This window comes from Ambystoma mexicanum, chromosome 7p (assembly GCF_040938575.1).
Source record: "Ambystoma mexicanum isolate Mex_15411 chromosome 7p, UKY_AmexF1_1, whole genome shotgun sequence".
NCBI lineage: Eukaryota > Metazoa > Chordata > Amphibia > Caudata > Ambystomatidae > Ambystoma > Ambystoma mexicanum.
The window spans coordinates 829,190,463-829,203,055 of NC_090939.1; positions in this window are offsets into that span (position 1 = coordinate 829,190,463).

Below are 12,593 nucleotides of genomic sequence, written 5' to 3' on the forward strand. Positions count from 1 at the left end.
CAAAATACATTCAAACACTCAAAATACATTCAAACACAAACATTCATACACATCCGACACCCCTCCACCCCCGCATCTCAACATACACTCAAAATACATTCAAACACAAACATTCATACACATCCGACACCCCCCCACCCCCGCATCTCAACATACACTCAAAATACATTCAAACACTCAAAATACATTCAAACACAAACATTCATACACATCCGACACCCCCCACCCCCGCATCTCAACATACACACAAAATACATTCAAATACAAACATTCACACACCCCCCCACATCTCAACATACACACAAAATACATTCAAATACAAACATTCATACACATCTGACACTCCCCCACCCCCGCATCTCAACATAAACACAAAATACATTCAAACACAAACATTCATACACATCCGACACACCCTCCTCCCCCGCATCTCAACATACACTCAAAATACATTCAAACACAAACATTCATACACATCCGACACCCCCCCACCCCTGCATCTCAACATACACTCAAAATACATTCAAATACAAACATTCATACACATCTGACACTCCCCCACCCCCGCATCTCAATATACACTCAAAATACATTCAAACACAATCATTCATACACATCCGACACCCCCCCCACCCCCGCATCTCAACATACACACAAAATACATTCAAATACAAACATTCACACACACCCCCGCATCTCAACATACACTCAAAATACATTCAAACACTCAAAATACATTCAAACACAAACATTCATACACATCCGACACCCCCCCACCCCCGCATCTCAACATACACACAAAATACATTCAAATACAAACATTCACACACCCCCCCACATCTCAACATACACACAAAATACATTCAAATACAAACATTCATACACATCTGACACTCCCCCACCCCCGCATCTCAACATAAACACAAAATATATTCAAACACAAACATTCATACACATCCGACACACCCCCCCACCCCCGCATCTCAGCATACACACAAAATACATTCAAACACAAACATTCATACACATCCGACACACACCCCCCCGCAACATACACACACAAACAAATCAAAACAAACCCGACACACAAACACAAACAGACCACTTACCGGGGACGTGCTGGAAGGCAGGCAGGTAAGCGGCAGGTAAGCTGGAACGCTGGAATCGCACTACGACTGGCGTGGTCCAAGGCTGAAATGCCTTCCGGCATCAAGCCTTATGGACCACGCCAGCCGTAGTGCTGGCCCTCCATTGGTGCAGCACACACGCATTACGTGGCTCGTAGGAGCGACGTGATGCGTGTGTGTGCTGAGCCAATGAGGGCCAGTGTTTTCACCGGCCCGGAAGACAACAAAGACTTTCCTAATCCATTAGGAAAGTCTTTGTGCCTCGCGGGCCGGTCAAAAGGGCATGGCGGGCCGCAACTGGCCCGCGGGCCGTATGTTGTGCACCCATGACTTAGACCCACCATCTGTAAAGCTTGAGAACCCAAGAAACCCGAGGAGCTGTATTGGAAGATGGGTATACTGCAAACCGGGAGGGAGCTGTGTTTATATGTACTGGTCATTTGAAGACCATGTCAACCACTATGGACACCTGGGAGGAGTAACTCAAATATGGAGAGTAAGAGGAGATAAAGAGAAGAATATGTTTGTGGTCGACAAGTCGACCAGAGAGGGGACTGAAGTGGGAGAATGGGAGAAAAAGCTCCCCCCAATCCCCGCGACCATGGCCTAGAGGATCGCGGCCCAGACACCCACCATGAGATGAGTTCGTCTATCTACCAGATGACAAAATACCCTGGTTCAAGAAAATAAGGATATGCCCACCAGCCTGTCCTACTCAAGCCGACACCTGCGGCATGGATGAACTCGACTAAGACCTTAACAACGAGCACCCACATCGTTAGAGATGCCATAACGACCTAGCCAACTGCCAAGAACACACGTGCCACCATGCACACTGGTCACTCACGCATCAACCTACACGAAGAATATATTCAGTGCTATGATGTAGGTGACGGATACACCCACTGATGCGCATCTTTATTATTTTTCACATATGCCTTTTTTTAGTAATGCAGAAACGCAAGATGCATAAAGCACTTGCGTATACGCTTGCTGACGCTTCTCCCACCCCTCGCATCGTGATGAGAATATAAAGAAGACGTAATATTGCTTATGAAGCCATGTCAAACCGCAACACAGGTGCCGTGCATTACACATCCCCACCCATGAACCAGGCCCAAGTAGGCCGCAAGCAAGAACCGCCATGAACACTGTATGAGTGAGAGTACAAGTGCTGATCACGCAGAACGAGCCCAGCGAGAGCTCACAGCCAAGGGCGCGATGTTGTAACACGTATGCTACCAGCCGGCGCCAAGGTCACACCTGTAAGCAAAGCCAAGCACACAGAAGCAAAATACAACTTTAAATGTGCAGAATTCCGCCCCAGCTACGGTCTCTCCACACGTGACCAAGCCGACCTGACAAGTTGCCAGACCCACGAGGAAGAAGTCGCCTGGGTGCCACGTCTGGGACACAGGTTGCAACAGTAAAATGACTAGATGGACACCTACAGCAATGGGAATGGCCTGATCTCAGACCTATGAGGAAACCCGCACATTGTCTGCACAAACACATAGTTACACATTTTTGCTAGTGACAGGTGCACCGCGAGCTGGGAACGACGATGGTCACAGACTGGGGGGCTCGCGGGAGGACCAATCAGAACATGAGGGCACTCATCACTGACGCCACTAACATTAGCCAATCATTAGGGGTCTTCGTGTAACAATTTTCAAGTATCTAATAGAAGGGACAACCCAAGCACACCACCTGACTCATCCTTAACCACTAATATTGCTCTCTATATGTATACTATACTAACCCTACCACTCGATGAAGCCATCCGGAGTGGCAATAGGTTTTTTCGCTAACTTTCCCAGGTGACGCAAATAGCGTGTCATACTGCGGCAAAAAGGGCCTGCGAGCCCCACGAATTTTAAGAGTCTGGACGGACGCGTACGATCCTAGACCCATCCCTGCTGTGTTTTAATAAACAGCAGAACTGCCTTGCTTCTTGTGTGTGTCTCATACTCATTTTTGGGAAGTACGGGTGGAGTTGGGGCCTCCCAACCCGGAGGTCCGCAGACGGCTCAGCCGACCCCGGGATAACCACCCTGACAGTGCTTCCGAAGAGAAGGAAGAATGCATGAGGGAGATAACATATGCTGCAAAACTACAGTTGACATTTCCAGAATGGGAGCAGGGACAGCCGTCCTGATGGATTGATATTGGGTTTGTGGCCCTAGGGCCTACATGAAGCGGCCAGAGGATTGGGGAGGAATGTGTTCCTTGGTGCTTATCCATGTTCCAGCATTATTGATTTGTCAAAGCGACCTGCACATTGGAGAATTTCCAAAGGTAGATGCCCATTTAAGAAGGAGAAGATCGCTTGAATGTCTCAATCGAACCAAGAGAGAGAATTATTTCTCAGCCAAATCAATAGAAGCATATGACTCTATTCCTTATGAACACAGGTTGTTCAGCAAGACTGCTTCAGTATTCACAACTATCTTCATGCCTGGGATCCAGACACTGGCCAATGCCAAATGGTTGCAAATGACCAGAATTACCAGATGGGAGCTTCTGCAGATGATCAACACCACAATAAAGGGATTTAATGCTATCAAGGAAGAGCTGAGGCCCATACGATTGATTACCCTACAGAACAGATATGTCCTTGATATGATCACAGCGTTGGAAGGAGGAGTGTGCGCCAAAATCAGGCCATCATGTTGCACGTTCACATCTTCTCATGATGATGAGAATGGGACCTTAACAGAGGCCATAACGTTGCTTACAAACCTGCATAATCAGATGGAAGATGAGACAGAGGACATTATAGATGACAGTTGGTTTTCGTCCATATTCTCATGGATTCCACAATGAATGGCAAAAATCTTCAGGTTTCTTGGAGCAGTATGAGTGATGCTGATGTTTGGATTCTGTGTGATCAAGATAATAATTGCCCAATGTAAGAAGACAGCAAAGAAGGAAGTAGGAATGAAGATCATGATTGATGTGGAGTCAGGGTTTGGACCCAAGGAATTGACTGGTGAAGATGTCAGAAAATACATAGAGTCCAGCATCATAGCACCTGAAGGAACGAAGTTCCTGTATTCGAAGAATCATAAGAAGTACGGGGGACGATGGGTCTATTGTAATCTGAAGGGACAGTGCAGCTACATGACTTGGAGTGTTGATGAACATGTTAAATCAGCCGGCACCCTGAAGGAGGTGATGAAGATCTGGACTCCGAAGAAGCACTTCTTCAAGAGAAAAATATCAAGATGTGGAAACTGGTGAAGAGGTGATCGATGACTCGACCAGAGGGGGGAATGTAGAGGAGCAGCTGCATGCCTCTGCAGGAAATCCTACCCCCCTACCTCCTATATTGTGCAAGCCTTAGATTGTTCCATGCTTGACACCAGCAGTTGTGACCATACCTCAGCGAATATTTGAAAGAAATACCCTCTGAGAAAACCTTATCAAATGTATTCCCGAAGAGACGATAATCTGAAGGAGGAACTCCATGAAGGAATGTGAAAAATGAGAGAAAGAGGAGCTGGTGACATCACGAGAGACGAGAGTTGAACATGACGCACTGAGAAGACTTGCTTAAGAGAATGCATGGATCTTATAGAAACTGATAATGAAGTAAAGAATCGAGGAAACTTTCATATGCGAAAAAAGATTGCATGTGTGTGACGCACTGCAGAAAATGCAAGCCATTCAATAACTGTACAGATGATGTAACGCAAGTAGACTAAGTGATCTTAGAAGCTGGCTATACATAGTGAATAGACTTCAGGCATAGGCGCTATTGTATAGAAACTGGACATTAGTGTCATGAATTTAGTAAACCCAGACCCATGGAGAGAAAAGGCTGAGAACTGTGTCATAGCAAGAATTAGCTGAGATCGTGGATACGAATGGCAAGGCTGTTTGGACTGGTATCAAAGTTAAAGCAGCCAAGACTGATTATCTATTCTTGAAGGCAGTGGACATGAGAAGCTGAATCATCCCTTGTTAAGGTGCAAAGAAAGAACACCAAGCATGCCAAGTTTATTCATTTAAGACATTTAAATGCTGAAAAATTGACCAAATCATGGTCTCTTGTCACTTGAGCCAAGGATGGAAATAAAGTTGAGCTTGGAGTTCTAGAACAACGATAGTGTGTGCTCGCACTCCCTTATATTTTCAAAGACAAGAATACTTTGCTAGGCTAAGTTCAAAGACAATCTTCATGGCAGAAGGCATGGGTGATGAGAGACGTTGGGCTAATTGGGAGGGCAGGTAAAGTTAAGTCCATCTCCTGGCGCCTGGGTTTGAGCTTACGTGCTGCTAAGTTAACCGAATGTTCCAGACGTGGCACGAGCATACCAACCAATTGTAGAGGGCCATATGACAAAAGGCCTTATACTTTCAGAGCCGATGATATACCCCGTATTTAATAATATTGAAGATTACATGTTTTAGAGGTAGGCATAAGTTGTCCACCTGACAGTAGACATCCAATCACAATCCCACCCTTTATAGAAGGTATACTTAGATGTTCCCCTTGGTCCTATCACAACTCCTTGTAGGTTTTTCTCATTTGCCACGTAGTATGACGTCACCAATGATGAATTTTTAGTATATACATTTATTTTTATGTGAGATGTGCCAAGAGAGACCGAGGAAACGTCTGTTGATGTCCATTGTAACTCCCTGTTTTCGACAATTGATATTAATACAGTAACCTTTGCCATCTTCCTGAGTTGGTTTGATTATTTGTTGTCAGAGTTATTCTGCATCCCCATTCCCTGCATGCACGTTACCCAAAGGGCCCAACATTCAAAACAGTAATGGTAAGTGGGCCAGTTTTGGTAGCAGTGGGGGGCTCATGAATTCGGCAAGTGGAGGGGCATACATGTATTACTGCAGCTGGCATGCAGAAGAGAGCATGGCATGCAGGCCCGAACCAACCAAGAGGTGTCTGGTTGGGTTCTTCTCAGAGAAATCTTTTCAAATAATGGGTTGAAATAGGACATTTACAGCTGGAACCTCTAAACAATTGTGTAAAAATCCATACAGTTTACAATCAGTTCTGTTCAGAAAAATCATAAAGCTGCTGTTTCACTGGCAGTACACACATGCATTTCACAACACATCTCCATGTTGCCTGTCTACACAAAATAAGGCAGAGTTGCCAATATAATCACATTTTTCATTGTGCATGTGCACACGATATATGCCAACATTATCATTGTAAGATACTTCGATTACACCTCTGCCCGTATTATGAGCTAAAATTTCCAATATAATCACAGTTTCATCATGCCCCTGCCACAATACATTTATTTATTTATTTGCATTTGGTTAACAGATAAACCTTTGCAAAAATTGACAAAAAGGAAAAGAAAGTTACACATATTTCACATTTAAGTACAAATCACTATTCGCATTAAACACACATTAAGAACAGGTTTAAAACAGATTGACAAGCATACGAATTAAGAACATTTAAAAACAACCATCTCATCATATTAATTGATTAATTCTAACTTTCACAGTGCAATCTCCAAGAATCTTAAAATTGTCACATATAAAACCAAACCATGGCTATTAAAAATCTTGTAAGAACAAAAGTGATGGATGGAAGGCTGTGAATGAATCTGAACCACTGGCATTGCTCTGGGCAACCTTCCACACCACCGTTATTTAGCCCGTCTGCGCCATTGCAAAAGGGCTCCAGCCATATGCAAATCAGTCCCAGAACCAATTTGTATTGAGAAAGACCACATCCTGCACAAAGCGCTGAAATACGTTAAAGTGAAGATCAGCCAGGACAGAACATTCCAGCAGGATATGGTAACTCATTTCAATGTATTGAGAGCAGTGTCTACATGTTCTCAAGGATCGCCCAATACCTTTTCTTGCACCTTCGACTTCCCCAGTGGACAGTACATTTAGTTTGAAATGAAACATATCAGAGCAATGCTTCCTAGAAGGATGTTTTTTAGATAGAAAGGTAAGTCATTATGTGCTCTTGTTTCATACTTTAGATTGTAAAATAGATGGTAATTCAGGGCTGCCTATCTATTTCTAATCCAATCAGTTTCGAAGATAATTTTCTTTTTATTTACATGGGCCGCTATCAGCTTGTCTATGTTCAAGTCATAGTTACTTGGTAATTTCACACACGTTTCAAACCATTCTAGGAGATCTCCTGGGGTACTATTAAACAATTCAATTTGAAGCTCTGCAAGAATACAATTCCCTGGAGGGAGCAAGAAGGCCCTACATAATTGCAATTGTTTCAAGTCTGCCAGTGCTTGAGGGGATACCAGTCCTACGTCGTGCCTAATAACTAACATAGGTGTCCCATTGTGGAGTGGAAGTAGCCCCTTCCATACCATTGACTACACTTTATCCCAAGTCTACATGTGAGCATTGAAACCATAAAACACTTTCATTATGCATGACTCACAATATTTGCCAGCATTGCTACTGGAAGCACATTTCCATGATGCATGTGGCCACAATATGTTCCAGCATGACCAATGTAAAACACATTTTCAAAATGCATGTGCCTAGAATACGTGTGAGCATTGCTACTGTAAAACACTTTTAAGCGGCCTGTTCCCACAATATATGCCAGCATTGCCACTTTAAGCAAATTTTCATCTTCCTTGTGCCCAAAACATATGCCAGAATTACCTTGGTAAAACACTTTCACTGTGCCCACTGCCCTGTAAAATACATTTCCATGTTGAAATGGCGCAAGTATATGAACATGCGACCCCAGCCCATGCTGATTATGTCCTTGCTTTTCCTGCCACAAACACCTTTTCATGAAGTTTCTGTTACTAAAAACATGTGACTCATGACAGACCTCATAGTTTCCTTTTAGCCACAAAGTAAAACGTGTTTTCATGCCCTGTGTGCTCAATGGAAAAAATAAGGCCTACCTCAACAAAATAAACCTACACTGCAACTGTAAATTAGATTATGATGCCCTGAGTGCTCTGCTTTTCTTTTGACACATTGTGAACAGTCACAATGCTGGTATATACTTTGACACAGGCAGTTTGTCTAAATTAGGTATGCCAGTATTGTGACTGTAAACTAGATGTTCATGCTTCAACAGCCCCGAAGTTGCTTTCCTTGCTGCAGCTGTCTTTGCAGCCACACCTAGATACACTGCCCTAGGCCTCTTCCCTTTTGGGCAGGGCTAGAATACCAGCCCTCCCTAGAAGGGGAGTGACCCAGCATATGTTGCCTCCCTTTACCTCATCCACTCCTTTCTTCTGCAGAGGTTCTGGGTGGGGTTAGCATTTTAACTAAACCCTCAGTTTGTGCCATGAACCATGGACATAGCCCCGTCTGGTCTTCCTGGTCCTGGTCCAGACGGAGAGTGTGCTCCTTGATACTTCCAACATGGCCGTGCCCAGTGCTGTGTTCCGTACTAGCCTGTACGTCGGACACGGCACGTTCTATAAATGGGCCACGCCCCCGCGCCTCCGCGCGTCTCAACGCTATCTCTAGGTAGTGTCTCGACGTGTGTGTGCTGCTCGGCGTTACCATTCCAAGTTCCTGGCCAACTCCCTTATTCTTTCTTCCCTTTTCCCCTGTTTCCAGTATCTCTTACCTTTCTTCGATCCTCTTCCTGGATGTCCTGGAACACGCGACTTCCTGGAACTTTGAACGCTCGCGCTGGAGTCGGACTCGACTCGCACGCACTTATACAAGTCCCGGTCCGGCCGGGAGAAGGAGTCCTCCGCGGAACGCCACAAGAAGAGAACTCAGGTGAGCCGGGGGGAAACCTTTGACAGTTTGTCTGTGAGAGATTGGACAAGGGATTGGTCAAGAATTCCCTTTCTTGCGGGGCACTTACATTAAGACCGTCAATCTTGTTTTTCTCCCTGGCTTGTGGAGCATGTACTCACAATCCGGGTCAAACCTGCACTATGCATGTATATTCAAGTTGGCTCAAAGAGCTATCCTCATGACACATGTACATCAGTGGGCTGTGATAGGCCTCTTGTCACTCATAGAAATTGTGGGGGTCAAGTTTGTAATTGTGTAGAGCCAATTACAAGCATAAAATATATGGGAAAACATTTTACGCATGAATTGTACTCCATGTCATATTTGTATAATTTTTATAGTGGGGAGGGAGCATGAAACATAATATATATATATATATATATATATATATATGATATGATAGTGATGAGAGGGTCCCTGTATGGTCCTCCTTTATCCCCATCAACATGACAGCCCACAGAGTCAAGAACACACAAAGCAACTCATTATTTGGACAGCCCCCGGGAGGGCTGGTGACATCCAAATAAGCAAACAGATATTCTCTTAGACAACCTTTCAAACCTTATCCAGTCAATGTCTTTATGCATATTAATAATGAGAATTCAGTTGTGCTGATGTCATTAGTGACACCACGACACAGCAACGTTAGTCATTAAGTAAACTTGCAGCCATGCATGAAGTTACATGTACACAGACATGCTCACATGAAGAACATGTGTACACAGTTCTGTAGAAAGAGGACAGATACATATACATACTGTCAAAAGCTTTTATTATTTTTCTCATTAGCCAAGTGCAGAAATGCTGAATGTAAGGCAAACAAAAAGATGCAGAGCAAGCTTGCAGATGCTTATTGCAACTAACACGATTGGACTAAAGGATCATGTAAAGAGCCTGGAAGGACCAAAGACGACAAACCAATAAGAAATATAGCACAATGTAGATATGTAGAAATCATAGTGCAACTTTAATGAGGTTACATGCCACAGGACGAAAGACAAAGAAAAGCAGAACTAGGCTGCACAGAACAGCAGGCCAGGGCTCACAGCCAAGGTCGGAGACAAACAGCACTTTCCAAAGCTAAGGGACACAGAGCCATATGCAGAAGAGCAGAATAAATCCTCATGACTTGCAGACAAGAGCGCTCAATTTTGCAGTCCTCAATCACGTGATGCAGCTGAGCTAGACAATGGTCATTCACCCGTGATGGGAAGACGACCGGTTCTCAGCAACACAGGCGCAAAGTGTCTTGGCTAAGTGTTCTGTGTCTGACATTGCTACTAACAATGCTACTGTTACTGCCACTTTGAGACTCATGCAACCTGGTGTGTGGCTCCTTTAACAAAGCCTGGAGGCGTTGCTTTATAAACCGGAGCCCAATGCGAAGCGCTCGCGCAAAGTGTCTTGGCTAAATGTTCTGTGGACTGCTGGATGGCTGTCGTGAACATGTCGAGATGCATGTTTCCTGACCAGTGTTCTACTTATCCACACTGCCAATTAACTATGGTGAGTGCCATGAGTGTTTTTATAACCCCTCTGGTCCGAGGGAGGGAATGTGAACATTGACTTTGAACTTTCTTTCTAACCAACTACCTAAAGCCTTGTGCATCTGAACCGACGCAGGTTAAATATTATATAGAGGCTACCCGAGGTGGGCTTTGGTGAGCCATCCATTGAACATTTGCTACTGTTTGAAGTGAGACATATGATGTTTAGTGTAATCTCACATATATTGGCTGTTAACGTGAAGTGGGAAAGAGGACGCGTTGTATGCACGGACACAGTGTAAAGTGCAATTATTTAACTGCTGGTAGGAGTGTTAAATCGTGGGTAATGGTTTAAAAGGAATTGCATTGATCCATCTTGTTGGACGTGGAGGACTCCTGTACTCTGGGGCTGAAATTGAGTAGAGGTTAGATCGATTGGGTAAACCCTATTTACAAACTTTATCTGCTGCTGGGCTAGAAATGATGACAAAGGATAAAAGTCCACTGAGAATGCAAACCAGACAGCAGGCAAGATTGACTGCCCGTAATAACTTGGTGCACAATCAAACAGCAAGCCATGCATTCGGGATGGGCCCCTCCTCCTTGAGCAAATTGGCTGGTGATAAACACACTGAGTTCGAGAAATTGAAGGTGAGTGAGCCTTTGATGACTGTGCCAAACTATATGCTGCAAGAAATGAATTCTGGGGCAAAGGACCCTAAGTGTAATGAAATAACAGCTGTAGACCAGGGGCTCCCTGCTCTTATCACTAGGGAAGATGGCTTTCACTATGCTGCATCGATAGGCACTCAGCCTGCTTCATTTGCATCACTTGAGAGATCAGCAAGAAGCTTGGTTAAGGTGAGTGAATCGAAAGAACCAAATAAGCTGCTGAGAGAAAATCTCGATGGGATCTTAATGGAGCAACAAATCCAGCAGGGGGAAAGAGATAAGCAAGTCGAGGATGAGTAAATGAGAGGGGAAGAAATGGGGGTGACTGGAAGCGCCAAGGCTCAAATTCCATCTGCAAATCAAAATTTGGTTACGGGAGCAACTTGCTGCAATATGCCAGAAATAGGGCAATATCAGGCACCCTTAGCCATGGCAATGAATGAAAGGGATATGGAATGGGCAAAGTTGGTATCCAGAAGTTCCTCCTCTAGTGATTTGGAAATGCAATCCACAAACACCCTTAAAAACTCAGACCTTGCTGCCCAATTATCTTGTGATCTGAATCAACGGCTAAATTTTCAACACAAAAAAGAAAAGCCTAGCAACTATCCAAAGTAGGTTAACAGCTCTGGAATCTAACCTATCAAATGACTATCTGGGTGCTGTAAACTTACATTCTGCGTAACAAGGAGGGCCATCAACTAGAACTACACATGAGGAGGTCAATGAAGGGGCCAACTTAGAAGATCATACACCCCTGCTGATGCCCCATCTAGCTCTGATGGCTCCTTTACAGCCCAACCATCCTCGGGATGTAAGTATCTCCGTGAGTGATTCCAGCGATTCCTCAGGGATGAGTTCTGGCGACTCTCCATGGGGGTAGGCGAAATTATCTGAACAGAGATCAAAGGATGGTATTGGACCCAAAAGAGCTCCAGTAAGTGATTATGGTTGCACTTTCAACATCCTTGGCACCCTTTACTAAATTATACAAGTCTATTCACAGTTCTCTTCAAGATCAGGCAACGCTGATTGCAATGTTCCAATCAAAAATGAATGTCCTGGAAGGGCTCCCTATTAAAGTGGAAAATTGTTTAAATAAGGAAGCAGAAACCTCATTACAGTGGCAGAATCTCCTCTGTGATATGGCGCGAAGAGTGTCCACGGATAAATCCCTCCTATTGGAGGCCATCTTAGAGGACTGCAAATGGATGCAATCCAAATGGAAACAATAGCAGACTGCAACCTCTCGTACACCTAAGCCAATGAGCACCAATGTAGAACAAGGGGTGATTGAAGTGTCGGCCAAAGAATTACCTATTGCCACCGATCAAGGAAAGGAGACAAATATGTTATCCATATTTAAAGGGAAGTCACACTTAGAAGTACTACCTAAAGGTCATAAAGAAGCTCAACACTCAATGGGAAAAAAAGTAAAAAGCAACCTCTTACGTGGAACAACAAATCAAATGGTCAAGGGCTTTTCTGTGCAATATAAGAACACCTCCACCGCTTACCATAAGGCAATCCCTGAAACGATCTAGAAAAGTGCTGACGC